This window comes from Passer montanus, unplaced genomic scaffold, assembly GCF_014805655.1.
Source record: "Passer montanus isolate IOZ18808 unplaced genomic scaffold, ASM1480565v1 scaffold77, whole genome shotgun sequence".
NCBI classification, from domain to species: domain Eukaryota; kingdom Metazoa; phylum Chordata; class Aves; order Passeriformes; family Passeridae; genus Passer; species Passer montanus.
In genome coordinates, this window is record NW_024372923.1 from 158,727 (window position 1) to 172,561 (window position 13,835).

At 50.7% G+C, this 13,835-nt stretch overlaps 1 protein-coding gene across 1 annotated transcript in view; it reads right to left on the minus strand.

Annotated features, from left to right (window-relative positions):
• Positions 1-7,456, minus strand: part of FAM53B (family with sequence similarity 53 member B) — a 45,392-nt gene extending 37,936 nt beyond the window's left edge. Inside the window, exon 1 of the mRNA XM_039731434.1 lies at positions 7,338-7,456. The gene's annotated coding sequence lies outside the window, so the exon portion shown is untranslated. The remainder of the gene's footprint in view (positions 1-7,337) is intronic.
• Positions 7,457-13,835: the final 6,379 nt, after the last annotated feature.

Below are 13,835 nucleotides of genomic sequence, written 5' to 3' on the forward strand. Positions count from 1 at the left end.
TCATTATGAAGTCCCTAAAATAAGGCCAGCACCTTAAATGAATGAGACTGCTAGTTGAACAGTAGGTTCTGGTAGAAAACAAGATACAGGGGATTTTATAGATATTAAGGACAATAAGAAGTCACACTGACAACAACAGAAAGAATGGTGGAATCATTAGTCAGGACACAGAAAAGGAAGAAATAGACAATATAAACATTACTGTCCTGAGCAGAAAGGAAAACAACACAGTCACATTTGTCAGGAGTAACCTGGGATGATATTAAACAGCAGGCACCAAATATAGATCTTCCTTAAACAACAGCTCCAAATAAATTTACACCTTCAATTTTACAAGATCATGCCAAAAATCTTCTGAGCCATCACCACTGGTGGTCCCTGAGGACAGGCACAAGGCAGCCTGATAAATGTGGAGGGTGAGACCTCGAGCCCAGCAAGGCTCTGGTTTCAGTGCGAGGTCAGCGAGTCAGGAACCACAATTACAACACCAAGGGAAGAGCTCTCCCCTCACCTGAAGCCTTTGTGCAGGTGAAAGGGAGCACTGGCATAAAACACCTCATTAAAGTGCACAGAAGTGGATGACAGCAGCTGATAACCCTTTACTGGCACATCTCAAACAGACCTGCAGGTAACTGGTGGCACTGGCTGTGACAGAAACTACACTGCCACCCCATGCCATGCAACATTTCTGGCAGCATTTGGGAAGGAAACAGGAAAACCAGGGCTCTGTAAGTGACTGAGACCAGCAAAGTGCTAAATACAGAGAGCAGCGTGGTGATACAGAACAGAGAGAAGCAGCCAGCACACTTGGTTACAAGCTAAAAAATTAAATTGCTTAAAAGCCACTCACCTCAAAGGCAGGGGCACGAGCCCAGGCTCCTGCATGGTGCAGTAGGTCACCCAGGCAGGCAGGGATGTGTCCACAGGCTGGATAAATTTGGGGTCTCCTGGATGGTACAGCCTCTGTGCTCTGCACTCCATGCCCTCTGTGGGCACCTGGAGCCTCTCCCCACCTCTACCCGAGGTCTGGAGGGGATTCCAGGAGTAACTGGGGGGCCTCAAGACACAGGCACAGCACAAGACAGGGGGAATGTGGAGTGGAAACTGCTGAGGATGGCCTGGCTGCCCCAGAGAGGGCAGGAGAAGCTGAGCAGGTCCCTCGGAGGGAGCAGAGCAGCTGTGGGACACCTCCCAGCACGGCAGAAGATGGAGCTATGCAGATCCAGACAAGGGCAAAGTGCAACTTTTTCCTGAACAACACAGACAATAGTCACTGCAATAAACTACAGCATCACCAATGACTGCAGCTCTCAGCCAGGGCCACAGCTTTACCTCTGCACTGGGGCCTTTCTGAAAGACACTGGATCATGGAATCATTAGGTTGGAAACTAAGATCACTGAGCCCATGCCCTAGCAAGAATTAACTCAGCAAGTTACTAAAAGTGGTGATCCACAGAGCAGTCCCAGAAGCAGGGCTCTCCTGGCTCGCTGCCCCACACCCCGAGTGAGCTGTTGCCCCCCTGGCCAGCAGCCCCCATGGCCCAGGCTGGGATTGAGCAGGGGTCAGGAGGGTGGGTGACAGAGCAGCTCCTCCACAGGCTGGCCTGGCTTTGTCCAGCCCCTCTTGGAGCTGCCACCTTGCTGGTGTGTCATGGGGTTCACAAGACAGGCACAGGGACAGCACGAGCCACCACACTGCAGGGCTGGAACTTTTTGTTTAAATTAAGTTTCAAATACGTAGATCTGAAACCTCCATGGGAAAAGTAATTTCTACCAACAACACAAACCATGCACAGCTGAAAATGTGGCTGAGAGTTTCCAAATGAAACATTTACATTTTGGCAGTGTACTTCTTCATTCACGACGCTTTCACTCTGAGATGTACCATCCATTGCACTGCATTTCATTTACAGCACAACTGACAGTCCAATAATCACAGAATGGCCTGGACTGGAAGGGACCTTAAAGAGCATCTCATTGTAACCCCCTGCCATGGCCAGGGACAAATCCCACCACACCAGGCTGCTCCAAGCCCTCTCCAACCTGGCCTTGGACACTTCCAGAGATCCAGGGGCAACAACAGCTTTTCTGGGCTGTACTGTTTTCCTGAGTTAACAGAGAGTCTACAAACCCAAAAATGGATACTTCTAATGCTTTCTGTATCTTTATAATTATAATGGCTCTTCAGATTTGGCACACAATTGTAGCTTTTGGCACCTAGTTCATAATATCAAAACTTGTCCTTTCAAAAATATTATACAATATTCATTTGTACCAGCTGGGACAAAAAAACCCCAAAGCACTTGAGTAACTGGGATAATAATATATACACTTGAAGTAATTTCATAGCATTGACAGCTATTGCCCAGCACACCAGAAAGCTGTTCTCAGTAAGGTTAAGGCAGTCACAGAAACACAAAAATCAGTTATTGTGACTTTCCCACATCACTTGAAAGGAGAAATGGCCACCTGGCCTAACTGTGCTGCCAGGCTGTCCTAACCAGAGAAGACCAGTTGTCTGCATTCCACATCACTTGAAAGGAGAAATGGCCAGCTCCACCTGGCCTAACTGTGCTGCCAGGCTGTCCTAACCAGAGAAGACCAGTTGTCTGCATTAACTCCTTTTCCTTATAATTAACATTTCCCATTGGTGCAGAACAGTGATGATGGCACTTGCACAGCTGGGGCAGAGGAGCACGGAGGCTTGTCTGGGGTCACTGCAAGAGCTGCTATAGGGTAAAGGACAAAAACGATACCTTAAAGGCAAGCTGGTAACACACTTCAACTCATCCTCTTGGTTTTAGGAGCAGGATGAGGGGTGAGTCTCTTGACCCCCTGGCCCAGACCAGTCACTGAGACCAAAGCCAGTCCCTGATGTCCCTGGGCAGCCACGTCCTTCTGCCCCACCACCTCCCGAGCCCTCCTTCTCCTCAGCCATCCAAAGAACCCCTGGTCCTCCCTTCCAGGAGCTGGTTTGGAGCAGAGAGAGGGAGAGCAGGTTTTCCAGCTGCTGGATCAGAGCTTGCCAGATCCCATTTTTTACAAACCCTAGGAGACATGAGGATTTGCAAGCACAGAACGGCCGCGAAGTCAAACTCCTCTCTCACCACGGCCCCATACCTACCGCACAGCCAGCCCCGGGCCCTGGCTGCTGACAGCAAAAGCTATGGCCAGCAGCCACAAAAACAGGGAATGATGTAGCCCAAGGGATGCTTCAAATGGACTACAGAGGAGTGACACCAATGATGCTGCTATATTTAATCCTCTAAAAGCAAAAACCATGACCAAGTCTCCCTTGGGTACACTTTTAAGGGGGAGGTACAGAAACTCAATGCACCAGAACGGATTTTTTGCACTCACTCAACCAGTTCTTAAAATATTACTCAAATGAAGTGATTACTGAGCCAAAGTGGCCTGGTACTTCCCACCCATCCATGCAGGGACCCACAGCAAGCAGTGCTGGGAGCAGCCAGGCTTCACACAGGGTTTGGTGCTGCTCCTCCAGGTCAGCCTAATGCAGTTTAATCCTTCCTGCGTTGCAAAGAAACTTCTAACACACCAAATCTTATTTATCTTACACAGCATATGTCATATCACACATATCCAACACCACAGGCTACAAAACTCACGGATAAACCACCTGAAGCCAGGAGAAATTCTGGCTGGAAATTACCTGCACCACCACACTTCTTAATTTTCAATCCCCACCCCACCTGTGGATGACTGAAGACCCACACATCCACAGCCTGTGCTGAGATGCACCATCCCAGCGAGGCTCTTGCTTGGGAATTTTTGTCTCCCTAAAGGCAGCCAACTCAGAAAAGTTTGGAAAAACAAATCAGCCCATGGATCTGCTCCCTCCAGCTCCCTGTAGCAGAGCCATGTTCTGCATTGCTGCTCTGCAGAAAGAGCTGGGCCATGGGCAGCCAGGCTGCAACTGCAGGCACACAGTGTGACCTTGGAGAAATCCTTTTTCACAACTACAACACGGCCCCTGCTCGTGGGGAGACCTGTGGGCAGGACCAGAGCTCCAGGGCTCGGGTCTGCCCGTGTCCTGACCACTTCCAAGGAATGCACAGAAGGTGTCATCCCTGCAGAAAGTGGTGGCACTCATCCCACGACATGCTGGGGATCAGGGACAGGAGCTTCCCTGGGGGGAGCAGCCCACAGGCTTCATGACTGGGCAGGCTGGCAGGCACAGAGGAGTAGCAGGGTGGGAAATTCCCTCCTCTTTGCCTGGTGGGTTTATATTTAGCTCTCTGAGGAGCAGGCTGTTGTTTTGGTGATAGTTTTGCCCAGCCCTGCAGGGACCCCTGCAATGGGAGCTGTGGTTCCCACCACACGTGAGACCCACGGCACTCACAGCCCTCTGCTGCTCAGCAGACCTGCTTTCTTTTTTTATTTTTTAGTTCTGTTTCCCCGAGTCAGCAGGCTTGCTTCCTCTTCCTCCTCCTCCCGTTTTGGGAGAGAAAGGAGCAGAAAACGTCAGCCAAGAAGAGAGCTTACATGAGGAGCTGCAGAGGAGCAACATCCCAGCTCCTCTGCTGCCCTGGTGCCCCATGGCCACGGGAATAAAACTTGTCTTTCTGAAGGTATTTTCCCTCTAGGAGAGAGTTTTGTGAGTGCAGATCTGACACAAAGGCTCTGCCTGCCCTGTCCCTCCCCTGGGATGTGGGAAGGAGACTCGACCCAGCTCTCCAAACAGCTATGAGCATCTCTGGCACCTCGCCCTGTCCCAGCCCGCTGGTCCAAAGTCTGCCCTGCCACAGATTAATGTTCATTAGGACTATTTCCCAGCAACATCAATTGACAAACCACGTGACACGGGAGGGGGAAGGGAACAAAACCAAAATCACCCTCTCAGCTTGGGGTGTCCTCTTTTCCATCTGAGATTTTGCAAGGCAAGTGCAAACCACCCCCATCCTGGCAAATTAAAGAAAAATTCTATGCAATATTATAAGAAAGAAAGAAAAAAGGAGGAAGAGTCTCAAACCACACAGCTGCCATTTGAGAAATCAGAAATCAACCAGCAATAATAAATAAACAAGTGGAATAAAAGCTCATTCCCCTCCCCACCCATCAGGACACAGCCCATGGTGTCAGTTCTGCACACAAATACAGGTGTTTTGGCAAAAAGTTGTGTATCTTGTTCTGCCTATACTTTTGCTGAGAGTGAAGCAAGCCTTTTCTACTACTAGAAAAAAAAAATTGCATATAATTAACTAATGCAGATTTGGGGATTTTTATTGGTATATGTTTGCCTATTTGCATGTGTGCATATTTATACTCATGTATTTATTTATGCAGGTATCCATAGCTGAAAATTAACCTACATTGGAGCTGGCTCTGTCCCACAGTCTGCTTGATCTCCATACACAAAAATCTGGATCTCACTCGCACAGATCAATTATCCACTGGGCTGATTTGCACAGATTTCCTATGCAAAGTTTTGCATTTACAGCAAAAGGCCATCTGCTTTCTATAACCGCTGTGGTTCCTGGACACCTCGGCCCTGTGCGGAGCTGGAAGTCACAGAAATTTCCCTCCCTGCTCTGGGCTGAAGCTGGGAGTGAGAAAGTCTGGAGCCAGGGGTTCAGCAGCGTGGCCGTGCTCCACGTGGCTGGGCTTGGCACCGTGTCCTTCCCTCCTCTAAGGGGAGAGAAGGAAGCAATTCCACGGCAGGTTGTTTTGGCTGGGGTTTTTCCCCCTGCTTCTGGAAGCAAGGAGGCTGAGTGCTTCTCCCGATAAAGTGCCTCCAGTCCTAATCCTGCCCCTCTGAGCAGGGCTGTCCAGAGCTGGGTGTGACACACCCACTGCCACAAGCATCCTCAGGCTCCACAGGACTCTCAAAAATGAAGAAATAAATCAAAAGCTCACTTCAAACCTGCACCGACCCACAAGAGGCACAGACAGAGCAAACCACTCTGAAATTCAGGTTTTTTACTATCACTCTAATTAATCTGTTTCATGACCCACTGCAAATATTTTCTCTAGAAACATTATCTACACTGTTTTGGGGTTTCTCTGTTTCTTTTTCCAGCCCTCAGCCAAGCCCTGGTAAATATTTCTGCCCACGATAGGGGCAGGCCAAGGGAATCTGTGCTTTGTGATGGCAGCAGCACCTCCTGTGCTTGGAAATACCCAACACTGGGCAGAGATGCTCACAGCCCTCAGTGTTTTTAGTGGATTATCGCAAAACACTGCTACCTCTGCAATTTGCAAGTAGTTTTTAATCTGTCAAAACAGACTTTTAGCATTGCTTGAGGATTCAAAAGGAAAATATGCACATCTGGTTTCAATCGCCAACTGAAGTTTTGTCTATCAGCCTATTTCATAACAAATTACGCTCACTTTTCACTCCAGAGGATTTCCTAAGGAGGGGATGAGCTGCCAAGGTACACCAGCGTCTGTGGAGACCGCACGGCACCGAGAGGCAGCGGCACAGCTCAGTGACAGGCACCGCGCCGTTACAAACTCTCCCTGCGTCCAGAAAATCAAATTATTGAGGAAAAGCCCCTCGCCCGTGAAATCTCCACGTACAGCTGTAGGTGAAACCTTCGCGTACCTTAGAACCCGATCAACCTGACGTCAGTGAATGGAGAAACAAGACTTGCAGGCTTTCTAGGACAACCCCCCTGCCAGGGCACTTGGCACAGCGAGGCGCTGCCGTGTCCCACCGCAGCAGCGTCGGGGGCTGGAGAACCCCGGGGACCGGCCTGTCCCCCTGTCCTGCTGCCCACCCCACACGTGCCAGGAGTGAGATGCGAGGTGGGGAGTGCGCGCTGGCCCCGGGTGAGCCGGAGAGCATCTCTGCGGGGATGCTGAGGCACGGCTCCCGTGAGACCCCGAACCCGGGCAGCGCTGCGCCGAGCCCGGCGGCACCCAAGGTTCAGCCCCGCTGGAGCAGCTCTCCCGGCCCGGAGAAAGGAAAGCACGTGTTGATCCTTTCGCAGGAAATAATTCCAGCGGCAGAGGCAGAGGACTCGGGGCGGGTGCGGAGCGCTCGCCAAACTCCGGAGAGCCGCGCATCCCCGCACGCCGGGCTCAGCATCCCGCACCCCCCGCCGCTCCGGGCACGCATCCCACCGCCCCAGCTCCCTCCGGCCGCCCGGGCGGCTCCTCCGCGGTGCCCCCCGCTCACCGCGGGCCGGGCTGAGACCCGGCGGCACAAAGGCGGACACCCGCAGCCCGCTCGGCGGGGATGCGGTACCACCCTGCAACCCCATCCCCGCCGAGCCGCCCCGTCCCCGGGCAGGGCGCACCGCCGCCCTTTGTCCGCCCGCCCCCCGGCACCCCCCGGGGCTGCGGGGCCCCGCTGCGCTCCGAGCATCGCTTACCGAGCGCTGCCCGCGCTGGCGGCGGAGCGGCCCGGCCGGGCCGGCTGTGGGCGCCGCTCCGACCGCGCTCCGCTGCCGCCGCCGCCGCCGTGCTGCGGGCGGGGCGGGCGGAGGGGGGGGGGGAGGGGGGGCCAGCTCTGAGGGAATCAGCACAGGTTAAACCAGGCCACGGCTCCTCAGGCAGCTCCTGGAGGAGAAGGAGGAGGAGGAGGAGGAGGAGGAAATGTGCTTGTCACTTCCTGAGCGGAGCCAGCGCCGGCAGAGCCCGGCCCGCACCTGCGGAGCGCCCGCCCCGGGGAGCCGCGCACCGGAGCGCTCGCTGCCGGGGGAGGCGGGGGAGACCCGCGGCTGCTGCCCCGAGTGGGCATCCCCGGGGTTCAACATCGCCAGAAAGGGCGTGTGGGATGGGGGGGAAAGTCCGAAAATAATAAAAAAGGGGGATTCAGGCAGCGGCGAGGCGCTGCCCGGGGGGAGCCGCGGGCTGGAGCCGGCAGCGGCCGCACACGGCCCCGCAGCCCGGGATGCTGCGGGCGCGGCTCGCCTGGGGCTCCGCCGCCCGTTCGGAGGCCGAGAGTGACTCCTGGTGGCACGGCCGGCCCGGGGAGGAGCAGCAGAACCGCACTGCCCAGCAGCTCATTGAAGGGTCCCCGCCAGAAGTAGCGCTGAAGTTTTGGCATATCCCGTATGGACACCAAGTGCCCCTGCACGCAGCAGAGAATAAAAACCCCGCTCCTGAATTTTTCTCAGTTTTTCATAGAATCAATGACTGGTTTGGGTTGGAAAAGACCTTTGAAGATCGTGTAGTTCCACATCCCTGCCATGGGGCAGGGATGCCTTCCACTATCCCAGGCTGCTCCAAGCCCCATCCCACCTGGCCTTGGGCACTGCCAGGGATCCAGGGACAGCCACAGCTTCTCTGGGCACCCTGTGCCAGGGCCTGCCCACCCTCACAGGGAACAATTCCTTCCCAATATCCCGAGCAACGCTGCCCTCTGTCAGTTTGAAGCTGTTCCCCCTTGTCCTGTCAGTCCAGCCCCTTGTCCCAAGTCCCTCTCCAGTTCCCCAGAAGCCTGTTTAGGAAGGGACCGTGAGTCCCCTGCAGTACTGAGAGGTCCATCTGCTCGGCTTCACGTGGGAATGGCCTTCAGCAGCACTGAGCTCTCGGTGACATTTTCCATGCAGCCAGGCTGCAGCAGGCACAGCGTGCGGGCTCCTCCCGAGAGCGAGCGTAACGAGCGAACAAGGAAACTACATGACAGCTAAAAGGAAGATTTAGGGCTCATTACAAAACAGAGCCCACACATTAATCTTAAACACATGTGAGCAGACAACACAGATGCCATCAGGAATGAATCTGGGGCTGAATTTCCTCCACCCGGCTGGATGGCCGGGCACAGTGCTGGCGATGGCATGCAGGGACAAGTAAGGGACAAGTAAAGGCATGAGTGGCAAGAGAAGCTGTAGCTGTGAGCTCAGCAGTGCTCCGGGTGTCCTGCCCTGCTGTGCACAGCCCAGGACAACAAATTCCTGTCGAGGAAGACTTGTCACTTAGTATTTAATGCAGGGAGGAAGTAAGAGGGAAGCAAGCAGAAGTAGCGGGCAGATACTTAACAAAGGAGCAGCTGCCACCAACACAGTGAGGGCTGATCTCAACAAAAGTGGCTCCGTGCTCAGTACACATAAAATTAAGCAGGAGTGGCCAGTCTGAGTGGGTGATGAACAGGGAGAAGGGTTTGATGATGTGACGGGGTTTTTGCATCATGTTCCTCCATCCCACTCAGTATTTGCTTTTCTTATCACGTGTTGAGACTGGTAGCAATAAAACACTTGCTAACTCCTTTTCCAGAACTTCGGGAATCAAGTCTGAAAATGTTTTTTTATGGTTTCCCAGTGGAATATTTCAGCAATAAAGCTCAGAGCGTAATTGAATCCATTCCCGTGGCAGCCTTGGGCTCCAAGACTCAAGCAGAAAGTTGTTTTCTGTCTGCTTCTGCAGCTCGCTCCAAACCCAGCATTTCTGCCTCTCATCCTCTCTGCTTCCCAACAGATGAGCTGGCTGTGGAGAATTCCCAGCACGTGTGAAAGCCTGTTGCTGAAGCACAAACCTGTTTTGCACAGACAGTGTTTTCAGTAATATTGTTCAAGTAACTGGCTGCCCATAGGCCCTTGCTCCGGACAGTGTTTTTTCCCTTTGTCAGAAGGAGGAAAAAGAAAAGAAATAACTTTCAAATTTAAAGAACTGGCCAAGACAGTTTAGTCCTCATGGACAGAAAATTCATTCAGTTCATTTGTGAGCTGATTTAATTTGTGGTTTTGTCTCAGATGTCAGTGCCTTTGCCACCCACTGACTGGGAGCTTTCCTGATGGGGATGGAAACCATGGATAGGAAAAATCTAATGATCCCCACGGTCCTTCTGAAGCGATTCTGGGGTCCAAACCATTAAGATATGTCAATGTAGCAGTGCTAAGCCCTGTGGATAGACAGCATTTCCCTCACTCCCTGTACACAGGATCTGGCTGCAGTTACAGCCTTCTTTCCATGCAGCCTTTCCAACGCTTCGCTGTCTCTCCAGTTTGTTGCTATTCATGTCATATGCACCAAGGTTACCAATAATTTCAGAAGTTTGTGCCTTTCACAAGGACTCTGTGATGTCCTCTGAGCACCTGAGCCATCCCAGTTATTTATGGGTCTATCCTTCTGCTTCTCCTGCCAGGCAAAGAACACAGGTAAGGGGCCAGAGAGTCAGTGTCCCAGGCACAGGCTGATGTCCCAGCTGTGCTGGGAGCCACATACTTACAAGACATGTTGGCTACACCAAAGGTCTCCAGGAACACCCTTCAGTTTCAGGGGAAATCCTCAAATCCACAAAATCCTTACTGCAGCAAGCAGAAGCATTTTTAATAAATATTTCACGTCCAGGGAATGAGCACATGTCTGTAATATGATCAATGTGCTCTGTGGCAGGAAGTACCTGAATCACAGATGCCCTAAACAGGTGAAATATTGCTCTGCAGAGGGCTCAGATGAGGAGTGTAGTTCTGACTACATTTGGCATACGATGGGATTTCCACCAAACTTTAAAATCCCTTTTTTGTGTCACAGGCCATTTGCTGCACACATGCAACAGCTTTGTGTTTGCTGCCTCCCTCCCTGCCTTGGCAGAGGGTGTGACACCTGATCTGGGTGCCCCAGACTGGGAGCAATGGAAACGTTGATGGATAAAATAAATAGGCCATGAAACACATATGGGAGCCTGAATGTGCTCATCCCTTTCTCAGCCACATTTGGGTCTGAATCGGTTTAAGTTAAGCCCAGAGTTATTTGCCCATCATCCACAAAGCCCGAGGCAGCTGCAGACATGCCCCAAAGCATCACCCTGCCTTGGATAAGGAGCAGTGCAGCACCCATGGAGCTAAGGAGCCCTGGGGTAGGGCAGCAGCCAGCAAGGCTAATTACTACTGAAAACTGGGGTGGAAGATCCTTCTGCTTGAATTTCAGTTCTCAGCCCTATCAACAGCTAAAATTTCTTTATATAAGCACAGTCTCCTCACCTTTACTTGACACATGGCACTGCCCATGCACACCTGGCTGCTGCAGTGACTGTGCTGAGGTTTGTGTCTGTTCCCTCACTGGGCTCTGTTAGCTCTGGTTCTCCAGCACGGGCTCACTTGTGATTACCCAGAATTTATGTGTTACCTGGCAGCAGCTGGTTTGCCTGACAGCACTCAGCTTAATTTCCAGTAACAGAGAAATGGGCTCATTTCAAGCTGTACTGTTACCTAACAAATGGAAATTGAGCCTCAGGTTGGCTTTTCCCTTATTTGTGTTAAACAAAACAGGCCAGCGTTCCTTTTCCTCCTTTGTCTGGAGGCTATAACACCTCATCCCCTTTCACTGAAAGCCCTTGGTAGCCATTAATTGCTCCTCAATTTAGCTGCTACCACAAGGTTTAGGTCATGCTCAACCTACTTGCAGCCAAAGCATGGGATAGAGCCTTGCACCACCCATTCAGCCCGAGCAGGTAACGCTGGGCAGGGCAGCCTCCCCCTCCTCTCATCCCAGAAAAGGCAGCAAGCAACAGGAATTCAAAGGCAGATCTCCACACGGCTTTGCAAAGCCCTGGCCCAATTATTTTCTTTGTGCTCTCCATGTATTTTACAGGAGATGATTCCATACTTTAAAATGCTTGGAGGGCCTATAAAATGAAGCAGTTATTGTTGCAGCAAGCCATGTTCTGCGCCTCTCAGCATGCTAAGATCAGGGAAGCAATCTCAGTGCCAAAACACTGAAAATTTTGCTGTATGTTGCTAAATACCACGCTTAAAGATTTTGTCTGGTATGAAATAACACAAAGTTTGGCAGCCTTATAGCAGGCACCCTGGCTCACAGCAGAACAGACACAGCAGAGTATATGCACAGGCAGATTTTCCTCACAATGGCTACAGTGCTGCCAGTGCATTCCTGGAATGTAGAAATACATGGAAGCCACTGTCAGCGATGAAGAGAAGCATGCTGTGCCTAATGCACCAGAAAAGCTATTCAAGAACTTGTCCTTACATAAAAATAACTCCAAAGAGGCTGTGTCAGCTCAGCTGTGCAGCTTTGGAGGTATCTGCTTGCTGTGCCCTGCACACCTGGCCTCACCTGCACTCCTGGGTACAAACCCAGTGGTTCTGAGTGAGGGATTTCAGTTCATCCCCTATTTGCCCATTCATTTGACTCTTTGGGCTCATAGATTTCACAGCCGTGAAGAACTGAAATAATTCTGATAGAAACTGTATGAGAGAACATTGTTTGCTCTCCAGAGAATCACACCTGAGATCTGTGTGGTGGGACATGCACTTCCTCACCCAGGTATAATGAGCTCTGCTGTAAACAGCAACTGCAGGTTTAAAACCTCAAATATCTGAAGGTTCCTTTTTAACATTGGTTGGAAAAGTACAAAGTAAACAAACAAACAAACAAACAACCCCACAACCCCAAATCTCCTTTGTTATAGGTATTAAATACCTCAAATGATACAATCAAGGCAGCTGGCTCTTCCCAGATTTCAGAAATGGTGTTGCAACAGTGGGTTTGAATTCAAGAAGGTGAGCCCATAATGCAAACAGCCATTTCAGCCTCAGTAATGCTTTGCAACGATGCTCTCAATAATCATTTGCAGGAATATTCTCCTGATGGGACAGAGAGCCTGTAATCACATGCTGCATCACTGCTGGCCCTGTCTGGAAAAGCAGCTGTCATAATTCTGTTGGTGTTTCTGATGTAACCCAACAGCTCTTAAAAAACAGTTGTAGCTCCCAGAAATTCTTCATGTTACATCACAAAATTATACTGAGTTTCAAGAACAGAATATTCATTTCAACTCTCCTAAGCCTTCAAAAAAGAAAAATGAACCTTTAGAAAAACAGCCTGTGGACAGCACTGCAGGGCAGGCTGGGAGGGTTTGGAGTAACTTGGTTTAGTGGAAGGTGTCCCTGCCCATGGCAGAAGGTTGGAACGAGATGGTTTTTAAAGTCCAAACCAACCCAAATCATTCTGGAATTCTATGACTATTCCTGCTCCTTAAGGACCATCAAATGAACATGCCTCTCTTGCAGATAACAAGCTGGTCACCAAAAGGGAAGTCAAGAAACAAGGAAACATTATCCTTCCCTTCCCTCTGAATTTTCTGTGTTCATTCAGTTGTGCCATGATTTTCTTGTCTGGTATTTCTCATTTTTTAATCCCTATAAAAATGATTATAGAAGTACTTATTTCAAGAAAGTACTGTGATGCTGAAAGGGCAAAGGCTTTCTGTCTTGAGAACCCATTTACCTGACACTCTAGCAGAGTCCCATGTGTAGAAGCTCTCCTAGAAGAGACATCTCAAATCAATAATTATTTCATTAACATCGCTTGTTCACCTCTCTCAGATATTTCATCCTGACAGTTCAGTTCTGTGATAAGCCCCATAAAATTCCAGCGTAAAATGCTGCAAGCTCTTTCAGTAACACAAGCCCTGCAATGAATTCAATGCCTCAAAAGAGAATCCCTAAACACAGTTTTCTTGGCAATAGGAGGCATCAGGAGCCAGGTTTGAGCTGCATCAGGCACAGATGTTGGTGGAGGTGCTTTGTTTGGGCTCAGGCACTAAAAGCCATCCTCAATCTGCCAGGAATAAAAGGTCAGTCCTGAGAGAATTTCATCCTTCAGCATGCTGTCAATGAAGCAGGGAACACAAACCCTTTCTGTTCTGCCCACGTTCTATGCAAAACCATTCCAGGAAGGTTTGCCAGCTCTGCAGCATCATCCAGCCTAAACTCAATCCTGCAGGAACAGCCTGTGGGCTCAGCCACCTCTGGGATCCATGGAAGATGCTCATTTTACTACCCACAAACCTCACATTTGACAGTGAAATCACAGACAGAGTTTTCAGATAGCAAAACAATAGGAGTGAAACGTGTTTCAAATGCTGCATTTATTCTCCTGCATTTAGTGTGGGGTTGCAGCTGGAA